General features: G+C 40.2%; 1 long non-coding RNA gene across 5 annotated transcripts in view; it reads left to right on the top strand.

The window, feature by feature from the left end:
• LOC141276108 (uncharacterized) overlaps window positions 1-18,783 on the top strand; it is a 381,052-nt gene that overhangs the window by 206,536 nt on the left and 155,733 nt on the right. The window contains exon 1 of one of the 5 annotated variants that reach the window (XR_012325056.1): window positions 16,865-16,952. The exons of the other annotated variants lie outside the window; for them this stretch is intronic. This is a non-coding gene — a long non-coding RNA (uncharacterized lncRNA). Of the gene's footprint in view, window positions 1-16,864; window positions 16,953-18,783 lie in introns of those variants that run through there. 5 annotated transcript variants of the gene reach the window in all.

Below are 18,783 nucleotides of genomic sequence, written 5' to 3'. Positions count from 1 at the left end.
GAGCCTGTGCTCTGCAAAAAGAGAGGCCGCGACAGTGAGAGGCCTGCGCACCGCGATGAAGAGTGGCCCCCACTCGCCGCAACTAGAGAAAGCCCTCGCACAGAAACGAAGACCCAACACAGCAAAAATAAAATAAATAAATTAATCAACTCCTACGCCCAACATCTAAAAAAAAAAAAAATACAGAGTTTGGGTCCTACTGAATTAGAATCTCTGGGGAAGGTGCCTGGGAATCTGTATGTGAGCAAACAGTCCAAATGATTCTTAGGATTAGCAGGAAAGAACACAGGCTTGGAATCAAACAGCGCTGGTTTTAAATTCTGCCGTGGGTCTTACCAGCTGAGTCACCTTATTGCTTTCCTTCTTCCCTCCATCACTCATTAATTCACTCACTCACTAATTCTCTTATTTAATCAACCTTTACCAAACGCTTGCTATGTTTAGACATGACTCTCGCCCGTTAGGAATAAAGCAGCGAACAAGATGGATAAGGTGCCTGCTCTCATGGAATTAGCTGGGGGAGACAAATAAATGAACAAAGTAATTTCAGATAAGGTAAATGCCACGTATGGGATGAAAAGTGATAAACAAATCAGGGTGATGGGATAGATACCAGAGGGTGGTCTAGTTAGATGGGGTGGTCAGGAAAGGCTTTTCTGAGAAGGCAACCTTTGCGTTGAGACTGAATGACAAGAAAGGTGCAGCCTAGAGATGCCGTGTCATTAAAGCTTTTCAGACAGAGGGAGCGCGGAGTGCAGAGCCGCTGGCCTCAGTGTCAAGGTCAATGCCGTCATCTGTGAAACGGTAGTAACGCAGTGGTGGTGTAGATAATAGAGTACGTCCAGTGCCTGATACATGGGAGCTACTCAGCAGATGTTAGCACACATTCTTTTCCTTCTCTCCTGGGGGCAGGAGATGAGACCATCCACTCCTTCACTCGTTCAACAGGTATTTATGTGTGTGAGGCAATGAGGGAGTGAGGGGTTGTCTCCTCAGGGGACTTGTAGTCTAGGAGCTAATCTAAAGCAAGCATAGGACATAACGCAAAGCAGAAAGTGGGAAGTGGTGTTTATAAGTTATTCCCTATTATCTGAGGAGTTTTGGTGGGACCAAGAGACCCTGAGGAGGGATGGGAGGGGGGGAGGGTCTGGAGGAGACTGCAATGTGCAAGGCCGCTTAGGATGTTCATTCCAGGGCTGCGCACAGCTGAGGGTGTCTGGGGATGTCAAGATGCTGCCAGAAGGCCCAGGCGTGATTGGAAAGGTCCTGAAAATGACCTTCACCTGCTTCTTAATTGTGCTTTTTGTCTCCCTCCAATTCCTCCATCCCTCAAGGTCCTCAGAAGCATTTGCTAGCTCAGAGTCCATGTCGGGGACTAACAGCCATCAGGGAGCCCCCTTAGCTCCTATTCTGCGCCTGCCCTTGTGTTCACCAGTGTCACCCACAGCCCAGGCAGAGCTGCTGGGGGATGCAGGCTCATTCTTCTCATCAGCAGGCAAAGGGGAGAACAGAAGATGAGGGAAAGGAAGGTGCCCTCTTCTGCCATACCAGGGTGACACATGTTTCAGCAGGTCAGCAGGGCCTGACGTGTACTATCTATTTAGATTACTAGCGTCATTCGTAGGAATTTGGGTGTCATTAAAATGTTCACTTTATAGCTGTGGACACTGAGGTAAAGCATAATGGGACATCCCCACCCCTCAGGTTTATTAAGGACAGAATTTTATTTTCAGCTTTTGAGTTACTCCATAAGCACTAGAGCTGAAATCATGTGATGCCACATTGGACCATGGATTTGATCAATTTAGTTCAACAGCTGCTTCACTAGGGCGGGGCATCAGCTGTTTGACGGAATTGCCTCGTAGTTGAGATGGCAGTTTGGGGCTTATTTAGCCGTATGGCTGAGAACTGGTAGGTTGGTGAGGACAGATTCCGAGTCACGTGCTTTATTTAGGTAATAAAGTATGGATTTGTTGGATGGTCTGTTTATCTGATAGACCATCAGGCAAAAGGTGGAAAGGATTTTAATAGAATGCTACAGTAACGTAAGAATCTTAATTTCATTAGACACGCCAGAAGCCGTGGGAGTGAGACAAGTCTGGGAGCGCTTGATGAGTGTTTTGGGCCCCGGATCACCAGAGTGGACATCGTTAATCCTTATGATCCAATTGGCTTTGAACTAATTTCAAAGTTGTGAAAAATAGTGCTGTTATGCCAACTCAAAAAGACAACTATATGCCTGTTTAGAATTACTAAATTGCATGTTTGACCTTGGTCAAAGTTAGCATTACATTTGGCACAGCACTCATCGTGATGGTAAACAATAATCACATTTAAGCATTATGAAGTCTCTTATTACCATTGCTTTCGCATTTGATAATTTTTCCAAGAACTTAAAAATGGTTTTCCCTTCTTTTAATTTTTCCTTTTTAGCTATATTATATTTATATAGCTATACATAGGGTACTAGCTGGTTAAATTCCAGATTACTTTTTATTACCTAATTGACCATGGAATGCTACTTTTAGTAGAAGGCATCCTCCCCATATAAGTCTCACCAAATGTTATGAACAGGGAAGGCTAGTGCCGTATTTGGAAAGGAATGAGCATTATTTAAGAGATGAGTGATTATACAGAGATGAGTGAAAATCAGAACGAGTGAATGCATCAAAAAAACCCATAACATACAGAGGGAAGTAAGTCAGAAAGAGAAAAATAAATACCGTATGCTAACACATATATATGAAATCTAAAAAAAAAAAAAAGGTTCTGAAGAACCTAGGGGCAGGACAGGAATAAAGACGCAGATGTAGAGAATGGACTTGAGGACACAGGGAAGGGGAACGGGAAGCTGGGATGAAGTGAGAGAGTGGCATGGACATGTATTCACTACCAAACGTAAAATAGATAGCTAGTGGGAAGCAGCCACATAGCACAGGGAGATCAGCTTTGTGCTTTGTGACCACCTAGAGGGGTGGGATAGGGAGGGTGGGAGGGAGATGCAAGAGGGAGGAGATATGGGGATATATGTATATGTATAGCTGATTCACTTTGCTATAAAGCAGAACCTAACACACCATTGTAAAGCAATTATACTCCAGTAAAGATGTTAAAAAAAAAAAAACATGATATTCCTAGAAAAAAATGAGTGATATGCTTTAACTTCGAGATCTTCCACACACATAATCAAGCATAACACTAGGGAGAAAAGCATTTAACCAGTGAAACTGCATGGCTTGATGCAGTGCAGAATTGCAATATTACCTCCTCACTTCCAACTGTTCCTGTTGTAACCTCAGACTCGAGAGCATCTGCCTTAAACTCACCAACACTTCAGAGAGTTTTAGGTCTCACTTTGACTCTCATTGTTGTGTATGATTTGAGGCAAGTCAATTCAGAGCTCTAAAATCTCATGGTTTTTTGTTGTTGTGGTTTAGTTTTGTTTGAAAAATGAGGAGATTGGAGTAGCATAGTATAAGGTTTCAGCCTTATGGTAACTTTCTAAGGTTGGAGCAGGTAATGGTGGGGTACTCTGGCTGAAGGAAGGGGGTGAATGACACGGAAGCTTCTCTGATTAATATTTAGGGTTCCAAGAAACACAGTTCGAAGATGCATGGGCAAGTCAGGCCCTAGGATCCTAGTAACACGCCATTGAAAATGGGCATTGGTGACGTGCCTCTTTACTACTCACCAGGTGGTTGGCATAAGGGACTAGTATGGTAACTAACCTCGCCAGCCTAGTTATATTCTATAATATGCGGGTTTTGACCAACATCTTAATTTTTGTACAACAAAATATATAGCTTTGAAACAACAAACAAAAATATTATCATGATACTTTGGGTGATTCTCTTATGGTAGCTAAGAGGTGGATATATTTCTTGTACCTATGTCTCTTTCTAGGAAAAGTGAACACATGAAAGATAGACTAAGAGAGCCTATATTTCAAGAAAATGAAGATACTCCTATAGGTTTAATATGCAAACGCACACACACACACACACACACACACACAGCAACAACAACAACAAAACCCCCGGAAACCTTCCCTGTGTACTTTTCTCTCTTAGCTGTTGTGAGGAAATCACTGGCCAGGACATGAAAGTAAAAGGCAGTTATCTCTGGTATTGGTAACAGGTGAGGTTGGAGGTGAGCCCCCTTGAGGGAAAACAGTTTTCAGGGGGCAGCCCAGCTCTGCTCCAGCCAAATATTACCACCTGCAAATTAGGACCCAAGGTTGCCAGATGGCACAATTTTTAAAAAGGACCTGGAAATTCAAAAATTTTCGGTGGAATCTCCAAATTTTAAATGTTGATTCTATTTTTAAAGAATAGTCGGTGATGAGGAGACAATCCATGGGCTGCTCGGGCGCAGCAGCTGGAAACTAGTGGGAGACCAGGCGGGTGTCAGGGTGAAGTCACTACTGGAGGCCCAGGCCCTGCCCTGTTCTCCCTTCTCTGCCCTTTGGGATTCCAAGGTAGAGATCCAGAAACGGGGTGAGCTGGGTGGGAAGTGGAGTTAGCGGTACCAGCAGGACAAGCTCCTGGCCCTCTAGTGCAGTCTGGGGGTCCTCAGGCTGGAGGCCAAGTGGCCCTCTCTGGCCTACACCCCCTATCCCCACCCTCCAAATCTGGTCCCAAGCTACTTTTCCAGGGTTAATTTGAGGGATTCCCCCTTGTGCTCCTCTTGATGCAGGCAGGCAGATTTCTCCCCAGGGAGATGCAGGTGCCCCTAAAGCCACCATGCTTTCTGCCCAAAAGCCAGGCTTCCATTCTCTCCACTTGCCTGCACCTAGGCTGGTATTAGGAAGAATCACTGTTGACTAGAAACGTCTCATAACTTTTAAAAAAGTGGGATGCCAAACGTTACAATTACTGTAATTACAATGAAATATTTACATATAGGGAAATACCAGAAAGAGGTATTTAAAAAAATCACATTGGCTATATTAGAATGTAGAAATCAATAGGAGGTATTCTCTGTTTTATAATTTTTCTGTAACATTCTTATATTGCTTTGATAGCTACACTGAAACATTGTTTATATTGCTTTGATAACTACACTGAAACAAAAGAAAAGCGATGAATTTTAATTTTTAATTTAAACTCTGGAACAAAGGCAGAAGGTCTCTAATAATCCAAATTTAAAATTCTTTGGCTTCGTGAAATAAACTAAAAATGTCTCGAGAAAATAAAAGGGTGAATAAGCTAATAGATTGTTTGTAGCTATCTGCAAACACAACATTCATATATATAACCATAGGTAATACATATTAATAAAAGATAAGGGTTAAAAATTTTCCACCTATTAAATCAAGAACCGAGATGATAAACTGTACTTGTTTAAGAAAGAATATTATTTTTCAGAAAAAAGTTCTCTGCTTTTTCTTACCAAGCCTGCTATTAGAGACGAGCTTTTAAGGTTTATCCTTTTATTTTATTTTTTTTAAAGCACACAAAGCCAACTTGAAAAAAAGAGGGAAAAGAAAAACCAGCCTCTGATAGATTGCCCAGTAGAGAATTATTTATATGAAAAATCCTGCCTAAGCATAATTTTTTGAGATGACATGTGCTTTGAAAATACAATGTGATTTCTTCTTGAATGTAAAAGTAACTGTCTTTTTTTTTTGTTTTGCTGACACCAAGAGATACAGAACCTGCTGATGTAACACGGATGGTAGTTGGCTCAATCAATCCTAAAACCTATAAATCCATGTGATATACAGTATACTGTATGGTATTAAGGAAAATATCAGTGATTTATGTAATTGGAAATTTGAGCAATACAATTTTAATTATGTTTGGTTTTTCCTCCTTGAGAGCCTGCGTCTCTGATGACTGGGGGTCGGTTATGATTCTTACAGAGCCACTATTTCTTCTACCCTGGTTCCTCTTTGGAGAACAATTTTGGTTGTATCAGAATTGTTTCTGTGGTCCACTGAGTGTGAGGGCATGCAGTGCTGAGGAGCAAAGATGGAAGGGAGTTTCAAGGATTATTCATGAATAAAACTCGAGCACATGACACTCAAGATAAAAAACACAAACAGATAAAAGCAGGCCAGCCAGCTAGTTTCCCGAGACTCTTCACATCTCAGGCAAAGCTCAGTCTTAACCTCTCTCCCTTAGTGGGCATTTTACTTGTACGTGATCTTTTACTTCAGGAAGAATAGTTGTTGTATATTAGTTCCTCTCATGTAGAGAGAGTGGACTCAAGAAATGTTTGTTGAAAGAATGAATTTCCTCTGCAATGAAGTCTACATCCCTCTGCCAGGAAAACCTTTCTCAGTGTTGCTTTCATTACTTCACTTCCTGTTTCCAAAACCTCAGAGGCCTCACTTCACCCAGAGCCCACATTTATCATTCACGGTTCTTTGCAATTTGGCCTCAGCTCTGATTTTCTAGCTTTATCACCTGCTCACTGCTCCCTTAGGTAAGCCCCCTGCTGTGCTCGATGTCCAGCTACTCACAGACCCTGGGAAGGAGAAGGAAGTGCACAGCAAGGGCTGTCCTTTTCTCACTTGCTCCCACTTACTGATATCAGGTGTGCCCCTGCTTAATCCCTACTGCTTCGAGGAAGCTTGTCCATAAACTTCCAACCCATAAGAGGTACATGCCAACCGGCAAGTGGTCTCTGTCGCCCTCCTTTAAGGCCGTGCCAGAAGTACTAGTACTTCTCGATTCGCCCTTATTCTGTTACTTGCCTGTGATATCAGTTGTGCAATTGTTGTGGTTGTATATGTTTTGTCATGTTCTCACGGGCAGGCGGCCTCATAATAGTTTGGATTCCCAACAGAGCCTGGCGCAGCGTTACATACATAGACGTGTTATGAACTGAACTGTGTCTCCCCGAAATTCATATGTTGAAGTCCTAACAATAAGCACCTCAAATGTGACCATGTTTGGAAATAGGGGTATTGCTGGTAAGTTAGGTAGTGGGTGCCACTCAATCAGTGTGATTGGTGCCCTTATAAAATGGGGAAATTTGGAAACAGAGACATGTACACGGGGAAAATGCCATGTGAACATGAAATCAGAGAATAGGAATGTCAAAGATTGCCACTAAACCACCAAAAACTAGGAGGGAGACATGGAACAGCGCCCTCAGGAGGAACCAACTCTAATAACACTTTGATCTTGGATCAAACCCCTAGCCCCTAAAACTAAGAGACAGTACATTTCTGTTGTTCATGCAATTTGCGGAACTTTGTTAAGACAGCCCTAGGAAATTAATACCACATGCTTAATAAGCCTTTATTAAGTCAAAATGAAGGAGAAAGAAGTGTAAAATGCTCACTGTGGACTTTTTTTTAAAAAGAAAAACATTTATTAAAACAAAATAAAAAAATAGACTTTAGTTTTAGAGCAGGTTTAGGTTCACAGCAAAACTGAATGGAAGGTTCAGGGATTTCCCACACTTCCTGCCATACACACAGCCCTCCTCACTAACATCATCCTGTGCCAAGTGGTACGTTTGTTACACTTGATGACATTGACACGTCATCATCAGCCAAAGTCCATAGTTTACCTTAGGGTTCTCTCTTGGTGGTGTACATTCTATGGATGTTGACAAATGTAGTCACCATTGTAGTATCACACAGAGTATTTTCACTAAAACGAACATGAAAATGAAGGTTTTTAGGATTTCACCTAAAAATCCTCTGTGTTTACTCCTTCCTCTCCCCCAATTCCTGCAATTACTGATCTTTGTATTATCTCCATAGTTTTACATTGTTTAGCCTTTTCAGATTGACTTCTTTTTTTTTAATTAAAAAATTTCTTTTCCTATCTTTATTGGAGTATAATGGCTTTACAATGTTGTGTTAGTTTCTGTTGTACAACAAAGTGAATCAGCTGTAAGTATACATGTATCCCCATACCCCCTCCCTCTTGAGCCTCCCTTCTATCCTCCCTATCCCACCCCTCTAGGTGGTCACAAAGCACCGAGCTGATCTCCCTGTGCTATGCAGCAGCTTCCCACTAGCCATCCATTTTACATTTGCTAGTGTATATATGTCAATACACTATGTCTTATGTGTCACTAGTGTATATATGTCAATACACTGTGTCAGTTCTCTCTCACTTTGTCCCAGTTTCTCCATCCCCCACTGTGTCCTCCAGCCCATTCTCTACATCTGCATGTTTATTCCTGTCCTGCCACTAGGTTCATCAGTACCGTTTTTTTAGATTCCAGTATGTGCGTTAGCATACCGTATTTGTTTTTCTCTTTCTGACTTACTTCACTCCGTATGACAGACTCTAGGTCCATCCACCTCATTACAAATAACTCAATTTCGTTTCTCTTTATGGCTGAGTAATATTCCATTGTATATATGTGCCACATCTTCTTTATCCATTTATCTGTCAATGGGCATTTAGGTTGCTTCCATGTCCTGGCTATTGTAAATAGTGCTGCAATGAACATTGTGTATCTTTTTGAATTATGGTTTTCTCAGGGTATATGCCCAGTAGTGGGATTGCTGGGTCATATGGTAATTCTATTTTTAGTTTTTTAAGGAACCTCTGTACCGTTCTCCATAGTGGCTGTATCAATTTACATTCCCACCAACAGTGCAGGAGGGTTCCCTTTTCTCCACACCCTCTCCAGCATTTATTGTTTGTAGATTTTTTGATGATGGCCATTCTGACCGGTGTGAGGTGATACCTCATTGTGGTTTTGATTTTCATTTCTCTAATGATTAGTGATGTTCAACATCTTTTTCATGTGTTTGTTGGCACAGGTTGACTTCTTTCACTTACTGATATGTATTCAAGGTTCATCCATGTCTTTTCACGGCTTAACAGCTCATTTCCTTTTAGTACTGAATAACATTCCATTGTCTGAATACACCATAGTTTATTTATCCATTCACCTACTGAAGGACTTCTTTGTTACTTCCAAGTTTTGAAAATTACGCATAAAACTATGAACATTCATGTGCATGTTTTTGTGTGAACCTAATTATTCAACTCATTTGGTTATTTACCAGGAAGTGTGATTGCTGGATTGTATGGTAAGAGTATATTTAGTTTTGTAAGAAACTGCCACACTGTCTTGCGAAGTGGCTGCACCATTTTGCATCCCCACCGTCAATGAATGAGAGTTCTTACTCCATGCATCCTCACCAGCATTTGGTGTTGTCAGGACTTTTGTCATTCTGATAGATATGTAGTGATATCTCTTTGTTGTTTTAAGTTGCATTTCCACAATGATATATAATATTGAGCATTTTTTCTTATGCTCACTTGCCATCTGTGTATCTTCTTTTGTGAAATGTATGTTCATGTCTTTTGCTCATTTTTAAATTGGGTTGTTGATTTTCTTATTATTGAATTAAAAGTTCTTCGTATATTTTGGATAACAGTCCTTTTTCAGATATGTCTGTTGCAAATAATTTTTCCCAGTCTGTGGCTTTTATTCTCATTCTTTTAACACAGTCTTTTGCAGAGCAGATATTTTTACTTTATGAAGTCCAGCTTGTCAATTATTTCTTTAGATACAATGCCTTTGGCGTTGTATCTAAAAAGTCATTGCCAAATCCAAAGTCACCCAGATTTTCTCCTTTGTTTTATTTTAGTAGTTTCATAGTTTTGCATTTTACATTTAGGTCTGTGATCCATTTTGACTTAATTTTTGTGAAGAGTGTAAGGTCTGTGTCTAGATTCTTTTTATTTTTTGCATGTGGATCTCCAGCTGTTCCAGTGCCATTTGTAAAAGACCGTCTTTGCTCCATTGTGGTACCTTTTCTTTCTTTATTTCTATAAATATATTTAGTTGAATATATTTACATGGGTCTATGTCTGGGCTCTCTATTCTGTTTCCTTGATTTATTTGTCTATTCTCTTGCCAATACCACACTGTCTTGATTACTGTAGCTTTAATGAAGTGAGTCTTGAAGTTGAGCAGTGTCAGTCCTACAACTTTATTCTTCAACATTGTGTTGGCTATTCTGGATCTTTTGCCTTTTCGTATAAGCTTTAGAATCAGTTTGTCAATATCTGCAAAATAATTTGCTGGGATTTTGATTGGGGTAGCATTGAATCTATAAGTCAGTTTGGGAAGAACTGACATCTTGACATATTGGGTCTTCCTATCCATGAACGTGGACATTTTTGTTATATTATTAGATTTATACCTAAGTATTTCAGTTTGGGGTATGCTAATAATGTAAATGGTATTGTGTTTTAAATTTCAAATTCACTTGTTCATTGTCAGTGCATATGAAAGCAGTTGGCTTTTGTGTATTGACCTTGTATCCTGCAACCTTACTATAATCACTTATTTGTTCCAGGAGTTTTTTTGTCTATTATTATTTTTTTAATTTTCTACATAGACAATCATGTCATCTGTGAACAAAGTTTTATTTCTTCCTTCCCAGTCTGTATATTTTTTATTTTCCCCTTTTGTCTTATTGCACTAAGCTCGTACTTCCAGTATGGTGTTGAAACGGAGTGGTGGAGGGGACATCCTTGCCTTGTTCCTGATCTTAGTGGGAAAGATTTGAGTTTCTCATAATTAAGTATGATGTGAGCTGTAGGTTTTTTTGAGATATTCTTTATCAAGCTGAGAAAGTTCCCCTCTATTCTTAGTTTATTGAGAGTTGTTATCGTGAATAAGTGTTGGATTTTGTCCATTGTTTTTTATGAGTTTACTGATATGATCATGTGATTTTTCTTTCTTTTTTTTTTTTAAAGAAGATGTTGGGGGTAGGAGTTTATTAATTAATTAATTTATTTTTGCTGGGTCGGGTCTTTGTTTCTGTGCGAGGGCTTTCTCTAGTTGTGGCAAGTGGGGGCCACTCTTCATCGCGGTGCACGGGCCTCTCACTATCGCGGCCTCTCTTGTTGCGGAGCACAGGCTCCAGACACGCAGACGCAGTAGTTGTGGCTCATGGGCCTAGTTGCTCCGCAGCATGTGGGATCCTCCCAGACCAGGGCTCGAATCCGTGTCCCCTGCATTAGCAGGCAGATTCTCAACTGCTGCGCCACCAGGGAAGCCCAATTTTTCTTTTTCTAGCCTGTTGATGTGATAGATTACATTAATTGATATTTGTGTGTTGAATCAGCCTTGTATGCCTGGGATAATTCCTACTTGGAAATGGTGTATAATTCCTTTTACACATTATTGGATTCAATTTTCTAATATTTTTTTGAAGACTGTAGATGACAGAGTACTGGTGGGAGGAGATGTGGCAAATAAGCCTTTAGTGACGTGGAGGTAAGGTGTAGGAGAAGGGATGTGTTCCAGAGCCCTGGGATTAGGTTTTAGTCTTTTAGTGAACCTGTGCCTCTGGACTCAAAACTTCACAAGTGCAAGTCAGTTAGGCTTTGATAAAACCCCAGTATTTTAGGTTCTTTAAATAGTTTCTCTTGAGGACAGTCCTTTTTAAGGAAAACAGAATGCTGTGACATGTTTCTAAGTGGTTCCGTCTTCCCTCCCCCTGCCAGAAACACAAGGGATTTTTGCCTCTGATATTCAGTGTAAGAACCTGGTCCATCTTTCAGAGGTAAAACTCACAAAAGTGTAGGCCCTCCCCTGACCGAGCGCCCCTGGAGTTTTTATCTCTCAGAGTTGTTTACACTGAACCTCCAGCAATTTCCCAATTATTGTTCAGGTTTTTCTAACCCGGTGCTACTTCCCGTGGAGGTTTCTGCTCTATAAGTTGTGATTTTCTGCATCCTCCTGTCTTTCCAGTTTTTGAGGCAGCGGTTTGCCTTGTGACCTCACGGCTCTGACTTATTTTGGAGTGACACCTTCCAAGCTCCTTATATGCTGGACCAGAAACCAAAAGTCCTGTGGAGTTTTTAATAACCTGCTGGAGTTGCACACAGCTACTCTGGCTATGTGTTCCAGGCAAAGATGACTCACTGTGTTTTGAACATGATGCAATTTTAAAGTTATAATCTACTGTTGGAAGTTCAATAGGAGTTCATTCGATACCATGTGAGTTTGGATTAAAATATCAAGAAAAGTTTTCATATAAATTAATTGCTGCAAGAAATGATCAAACTTAATTCATCAAAACAGAGCAAGAAAACAGTTTAGGTAAATTTAATCATTTATATTTTATTAAGAGCCAAGTATATATAGAAATATAAAACATCATTCATTTTGCTTTTTTTCCTGCTCAAATATGTGGCATTAAAAAAAACTCCATTTAAAAAAAGTGAGAACAATATATTCATATCATTTCTAGGCTCACATAGTCATCTAATATCCGGAGTCATGTTGGATCATGTGGTTGGTGCAGACTCAGATCCTCTTCCACCTCCCACCCCCTTTTTTCATTCATAGCTCAATAGTCTAATTCTCATTTCACAAGAGTTTCTTTTTAATAAATGGAAGAGAGACATCGCTGCACATTTTACAGCAGTTGCATTTTTTTGAATTAGGCTGCTCCCAAAATTAATTGTTTCATTGTGTAGAGCTCCTCTCCTGATCTTTTTAAAAAATAGGAGCTATAGTTTGTCTTCTTTGAAGTATTTCATCATTTTGCTTGCTTTATTCAGATGCTTTGAAAATGCCTGAAAAATTAAAAAAAATTTTAATGTAAAACGTCTTTTTTTCAGTCATGGGAATATTTAATAGTAGTATTAAATATGAAATAAACAGCAGCGTCCCAAATCTATACTGAAGTATATGACTGTGTAAAAACATAGACTAGAGGTAAGTGGGTGACATTCATATGTCATGTGATTTCCCACGCTGTTCTGGGCACGGCCGGCCTTTAAAAGGCTTATTGTGTACATAATATATAATAATTATATACATAATATAAAAGTATATATAATTGTATAATGTAGAATACAGTTTAATATATAATTACATATACATATATGCAGCCAGTTGGGAGTTTTATTTATCTTTCATTAATTTATTTTTTGCCCACAGAATAGCTATTGCTGACTCATGGAATAAAAGTCTTTTATCTGTGATTAGGAATCTTCTCCTCATGGTGTGAACACCCAGAGGGGTTTATTTTAATGACATAATTTATTTGCATACTTAGAAAGCTTTACTCAATTAAAATACATTTTCTATATGTGTGCATAAAATATATTACTGGGTTTAGCTATGATTCTTTGGAAGCAGAGAAATAAATCTCTCTGTATTGAGTTTTAGTTAAGCTCTGAATTTTCTCAACTTTTCCTCTGACCTGTATCCTGATTTCCCTGCCTCCAATTTGATAAATAACATTGGCCTCATGTTTACCCATTTATCTGTTATGCATTTATTTGAAGCTCTGCAGGGCAGGTATTTGATGATATGTGTAGAAAACCCTGGGTCTCTCAGAACTAGCAAAGTCTTTCTGTTTGACTTATTCTAGCTCAGATGGGTTAGTGTTCATCACATTTTTTTTCAGGGGGGAGTTTGGAAGTTTACCTCATCTCCTACCATGGAGACCAGGGTCAAAAGAGACAAGGATGCTTAGTTTCCATTCAGCATGTGCTCTGCTCCACCTCTTCCCCAGTTGTTCATACCGCACATCTCCTCCCCTCTAAGCCGACCTGTGGGGGAAGACACAGAGATAAGTTTACAAAGGAATGTAGGCCTGGTCTGAGACCATCAGTTAAACCTTTTCCTTCCAGTCCTCAGCACAGCATGGGTTGCAACTTGTCCAGGCCACACATCAGACGAGAGAAAGGGAGAGTGGAAAGATGCTGCATGTATGAAGAAGGTCATCATGCCTTTGCGTGCATCTCTTCCCCTATCCAACTTTCCTCCAATGAAAGAATCAGAAGCTCTTGGTGAAGATAGACACTGCAAACTCCTATGAAATAATGATCAATAGAGTAGCTGCATTTTTATTTTTCTTTCAGGATGAATGAGTGTTGGTTAGAATTGTTGGATGAAATGAATCTTTATTTCTACCTCTCTCCAGCCCCGCCAACTAGCCTTATAACTTTAAAAATTGTGCTGCTGCTTTTAGGATCCTAAATATGCATATATTCATATATAATTCTCTGATCTATGGAGGTGGCTTGAATAATAGTATCAAGTTACAATTTATCACTCAACTCTGTAGTATTTAGTTACATATGATCAATTAAATCACCCAACTTGACAAAAAAAATCTATAGGATGGTTCTTATAAATAGTTAATATACTGGTAGAATGCAGAGAATTAAAATAGTAGAGATCTAAGGTACACATTTCTGTTGTTGTGATAGATACAGCATTTCCGATTCAAATGTTTCTTCAGGGTTGAAAAAGATCAGAATAACATTCTCCTCCGCTCACTACCCCTCAATTTCTCTTACTTTTCTGCACATCAATATATATTTTTTCCATCAATATATGGAAAGACCCATAGTTGCTGACGTATGAGAAGGAGCTTGTTTTGACAGAATCTGCAGATTAGTTCAGTGGAAGAATTTCATGAATTCTGTTAAGCAAGATAATTTTTATAAAAATTCTGGGGATTTCAGCAGACTGGCCAGGGAGCATGGTAAGAATCTGAATGTACATCTCCAATGCTAAGGAATTTTCATGCCATTTTTCCTTTTCCAAGACATACAAAAATCAGGAATAAACAAGTCCCTGAATAAAAATGCCAGTGGGTGTTGAACTCAAAGTCCCAAACCAGAGAAAGGTGGTGGGATACAAACACTGCCATGTCCTCCTTTTTGCTGCGTGCCTGGCAGCCCCAGCGCTTTCCTGATGCCCTTGGCATCCCCACAGGCTCGGGCAGCTTTGCTCTGGCTCCTTCCTCTCTGCACACGATGGGGCAGGTGTCTCCCAGACTTCTAGTCTCTTCTCTGGATCAAGTTCCAGGGGCTGGATAGAGGCTCTTTTCCCAGTGCCACACTCAAAAACTCATCTCTCCTCGTCAGATAAGACCCTCAAGGTCTTCAGCTTATTCCTTTTCCAAGAGTAAATTTTCTGCCTCTAAAGGACACCTCCCATCAGATTTTGGGGAGCTTCTTACACTCTTTTAATGGGAATGTTAATTCTGGGGTTTAGGGGTCCAGCCCTCCATCCAACATTTTTTCAATATTTCTCTCAAGGGGCTAATGAATCTTCAATAATTAAAAAAGAATTTAAATATTCAGTTTAGGAGTCTCCTTTTGCTACAATTGAAACTGTCTGGTTTATAATTAGTGATTGAGAAGATGCCTGTGCATGTATATGATAAATAATCCCACAAACTTCAATATCAATCACCTGTTTCCCCAGGGTCAATAATAATGCATGTTTTGTTACCATGTTTCTGAAGTATGTCCTGGAGGGAACAAAATTCAGAAGAAAGATTAGTCTCCTTAAATGATCTGTTCTTGTTTGTAGTGGTTTATACTACACACACATTAGGCATTTAACAAGTCATTTTGCCTGTCATTATCTGTTTCTCAATGCCATTGAGTCATTCATTTATTCATCCAGTAGTAAGATGTTGAGCACTTATTGCATGATTGCACCGTGCTCGGTGCTAGGGATACCACAGCGAATGAGATGGACATGAGCTCGACTTCACAGTCTTGTGGGCTAGTGACTGTAGATCATATAAATAGTTAACTTCATCAGAACTGCCCATCTCAACTTAGGAATGATTATCTTGTTAAGACCCAGCACTTCTGGTTACTTTCAAGATGAGAACAAATATAATTTTAAAACACAGAAGTCAAATTCAGAGAGGCGCTGGTATACATTAAATGACCTTCTGAAAAATGTTAATTTGAAGTGTGTTTCCAAATTTGGCAGTAGGCTGTGAGAATTGTAAAGAGCTGTATCTGCTTATTAAGGCAAAATGGTTAATTGTGAGTATAATATGCTTCTTTTGTATAAAATGCAAGTTAAATATCAAGAATACATTTGATTGTTTTGAGAGGTCAACATAAAACATAGAATGTTAATGCTGTAGGGACCTGGAGAATGTCTTATCTCATCCCCTGGTTTTATAGAAAAGAAATGAAGAGGGGAGAGACAGTGCTGGGTCACCCCTACCCCCTGCTTCACACAGAGGGTTTAATTGAGATCAGCTGGGGCCGAATGGCCTTACCACTGGCTCCAACTATAAAAAGAGAATTGCAGAGGAAAACAAAAACTTAGAGGAAGCTAGGTTTTCTCCAGGGAATTGGTCCTGTGCAAAGCTTTGTTGTCCAGGACAGCTTAGAGGCAGAAGCCTGTTACAGATATGTTACTTTAGGAGGTGGCTGGCTTGAGATTTCCAAGAAGAGGAGAGTGATGATTTTGAAATCCTAAAGAATAAGGGAACCAAAGGCTATTCTCAAAAATTTTACTCTAAAGCTAGTTAATTGAATTTCCTTGGGAATTTTAGCCACTTAGGAATAAATTGCAAAAAGTTTTAGAAAGAATTGGCCAAAATACATTTATTCAAAGCCAGTTATCCATTTCACTAATTCTAAGTCACAATTGACTTCAAATGCTCCATTATTTTATATACCACTAAGAAGGAAAAATCACTGCCCATGAAACTGTGATACGATGCTTTCTTATCACTTAGAATGTATTTTACACTCATTTAAAGTCTTTGTACTTAGACATAGGTTTGTTTGTTTGTTTGTTTTTAATCTATCACTCTTTTGCCTACAGAAAAAAGGAAAAACATAAGGGAGCTAAGTAATTATGGTATTCTAAAACTTCTTCACATCCAAAGGCCAGTTCTTCTGCATCCCTTTTCATTTACTGTCATTGATGCCCATGCTTGTGTATATATCAGTAACTTCCTTTGAAGACACTGAGGCTTGTTGTTTCTTAAAAGAGTCTGTAAGATAACCCAAAGCCATTGGTGCAGAACCCTTTACCTGGCTTTGACTCCCAGGTCAAGAATGTGGCTGATCACTTAGTTACCATCCCAGACCCGCTCCCCACAAACATTTGATTTACAAGAATGCCTTTCTAATTTTCCAGGAATTTTTTTCCAAGTTGCTGATGCAGTGAGAACTCTGTCGTGATTGGCACAGGGCAGACAGAGATTGTTCGACACCACCTCTGAGGTACATCCTGATTTTCGATTTCAGAGAGTAAAATGTAAAGCAATGTGACTCAGAACTAATGAAATATGGCACTAAAAGACTCCTCGCCTTTATTGTGTTTGCCCTTTAGTGTTTGACCTATTTTGCAGACACAGTAAATTAGCTGCTTTGTTTTGTTATTGTGAGTAATTGAGCTTGGGGTTGTGTATAGTACCTGCTGCGTTTCTCTCGGTCCGTATTTCCTATACGCCTCCCAGAATACGAGTGATCTCCGAGTTACTAGTAGGTTTTCTATGTGGAAAGAATTCCATGGTTACAGAAGTTTGGGAGATGCCATCCACCACATTGCTCTCTTGAAGAGGCACAGTTCTAATGAGTATCAAAGCCTCTGAAAAGTCCTGCAGTGAAGAATTCCTTTTAAACACTTACCTCTATGCTTTCAAACTTGTGTGACTATAAACGTCTTTTCCCCCATTTTTTATGAGCGGGCTGTAGCAGAGTTTGAGAGATTCTCCTCTAGGATATCTTAGTGTTCAATCCTAATAGCCAAGCCTGACCCCCACCGCTGGCCTTGGATGTGGTCCTAACATTTATTATGAAGTCATCCAGGGTGACTGCACCCTGGGGAAGGGCATGTCCACAGAAGAGCTAACACATCCCTTGGGATTCTCTGAGTCCTCCAGCAGCAAAAGACTGTCATAGAGATGAGCCTTTCCCAGCCTGGCCTCTCCTCACGCATACCTCAGTGGCCCTGTGCTCACATCTCTGATTCGGTGTCTGGTCCCTCTTAGCTTGTCCTATTCCTCCCACATAATCTGTCCTCACCTCTCAGTCTGAACCCTAACACAGCTCTCCTGGACAGTCGTCTTCATCCTGCTGAATATTTCCAAAGCCACTTCTCCACCTGGACATAATCTGGAGCTATGGGTTTGACAACGGATCATCCCCATGTCAGAGTCTCACATGCCCCTCAACCTCAACATGTCCTAAAAGGAATTCATGATATCCACATGTCCCCAGACACACGATTCTTGGGTTCTCTCTCGTGGTTAATAAGCAGCGAGGAGCTAAAGCCCCATCAAGACACAACCGATCCCCGGACTCAGTGTCCCATGGTCAGCCCCCAAGTCCTATGAGTTCAAATCCATGAGTCCCCCAGCTGGGCCCTTCCCCATCTGCCCACTGCTGCCTTAATTCAGGCCCTCTTTAACTCCAACTAGAATATTGGTGCCCTTGGAATTCTTCTTTTTTTTTTTTTTTTGCGGTACGCAGGCCTCTCACTGCTGTGGCCTCTCCCGTTGCGGAGCACAGGCTCCGGATGCGCAGGCTCAGCGGCCATGGCTCACGGGCCCAGCCGCTCCGTGGCATGTGGGATCTTCCCGGACCGGGGCACGAACCCGTGTCCCCTGCATCGGCAGGCGGACTCTCAACCACTGTGCCACCAGGGAAGCCCTGGAATTCTTTTTGATGGGATCTATCTTCCTCGCTGCCTGTTTCCTTACAAATCACATCATGCCACACCCCCCTCTTAAAAAAAAAAAAAAACTTATAGTTCCCATTGAATGAGAGTGTCCAGCATAACCCATTTGGAAACCATTAAAGGGGTTTGTTAAAAAGAAAATTACATATACATTTATGGTAGAATACTATGCAGCCACTTAAAAAGTTGTACTTATTTTTATATTTCTTGACATGCAAGACAGTGCAGGCTATATTTTTAAGTGAAAAAAATCAGATTACAGAATAGCATGTACCATATAATCCTCACCAAGGATACATATATATTTTCCATATGTATCTAAGAATTATGGAAGGATATAAAAATGCTAAAAGTTGTTTACCTCTTGGCATT

The sequence above is a fragment of the Tursiops truncatus genome, chromosome 12 (assembly GCF_011762595.2).
Source record: "Tursiops truncatus isolate mTurTru1 chromosome 12, mTurTru1.mat.Y, whole genome shotgun sequence".
Lineage (NCBI taxonomy): Eukaryota > Metazoa > Chordata > Mammalia > Artiodactyla > Delphinidae > Tursiops > Tursiops truncatus.
Note: the sequence above shows the minus strand (reverse complement) of the source record. Positions and strands in the feature narration are given on the sequence as shown.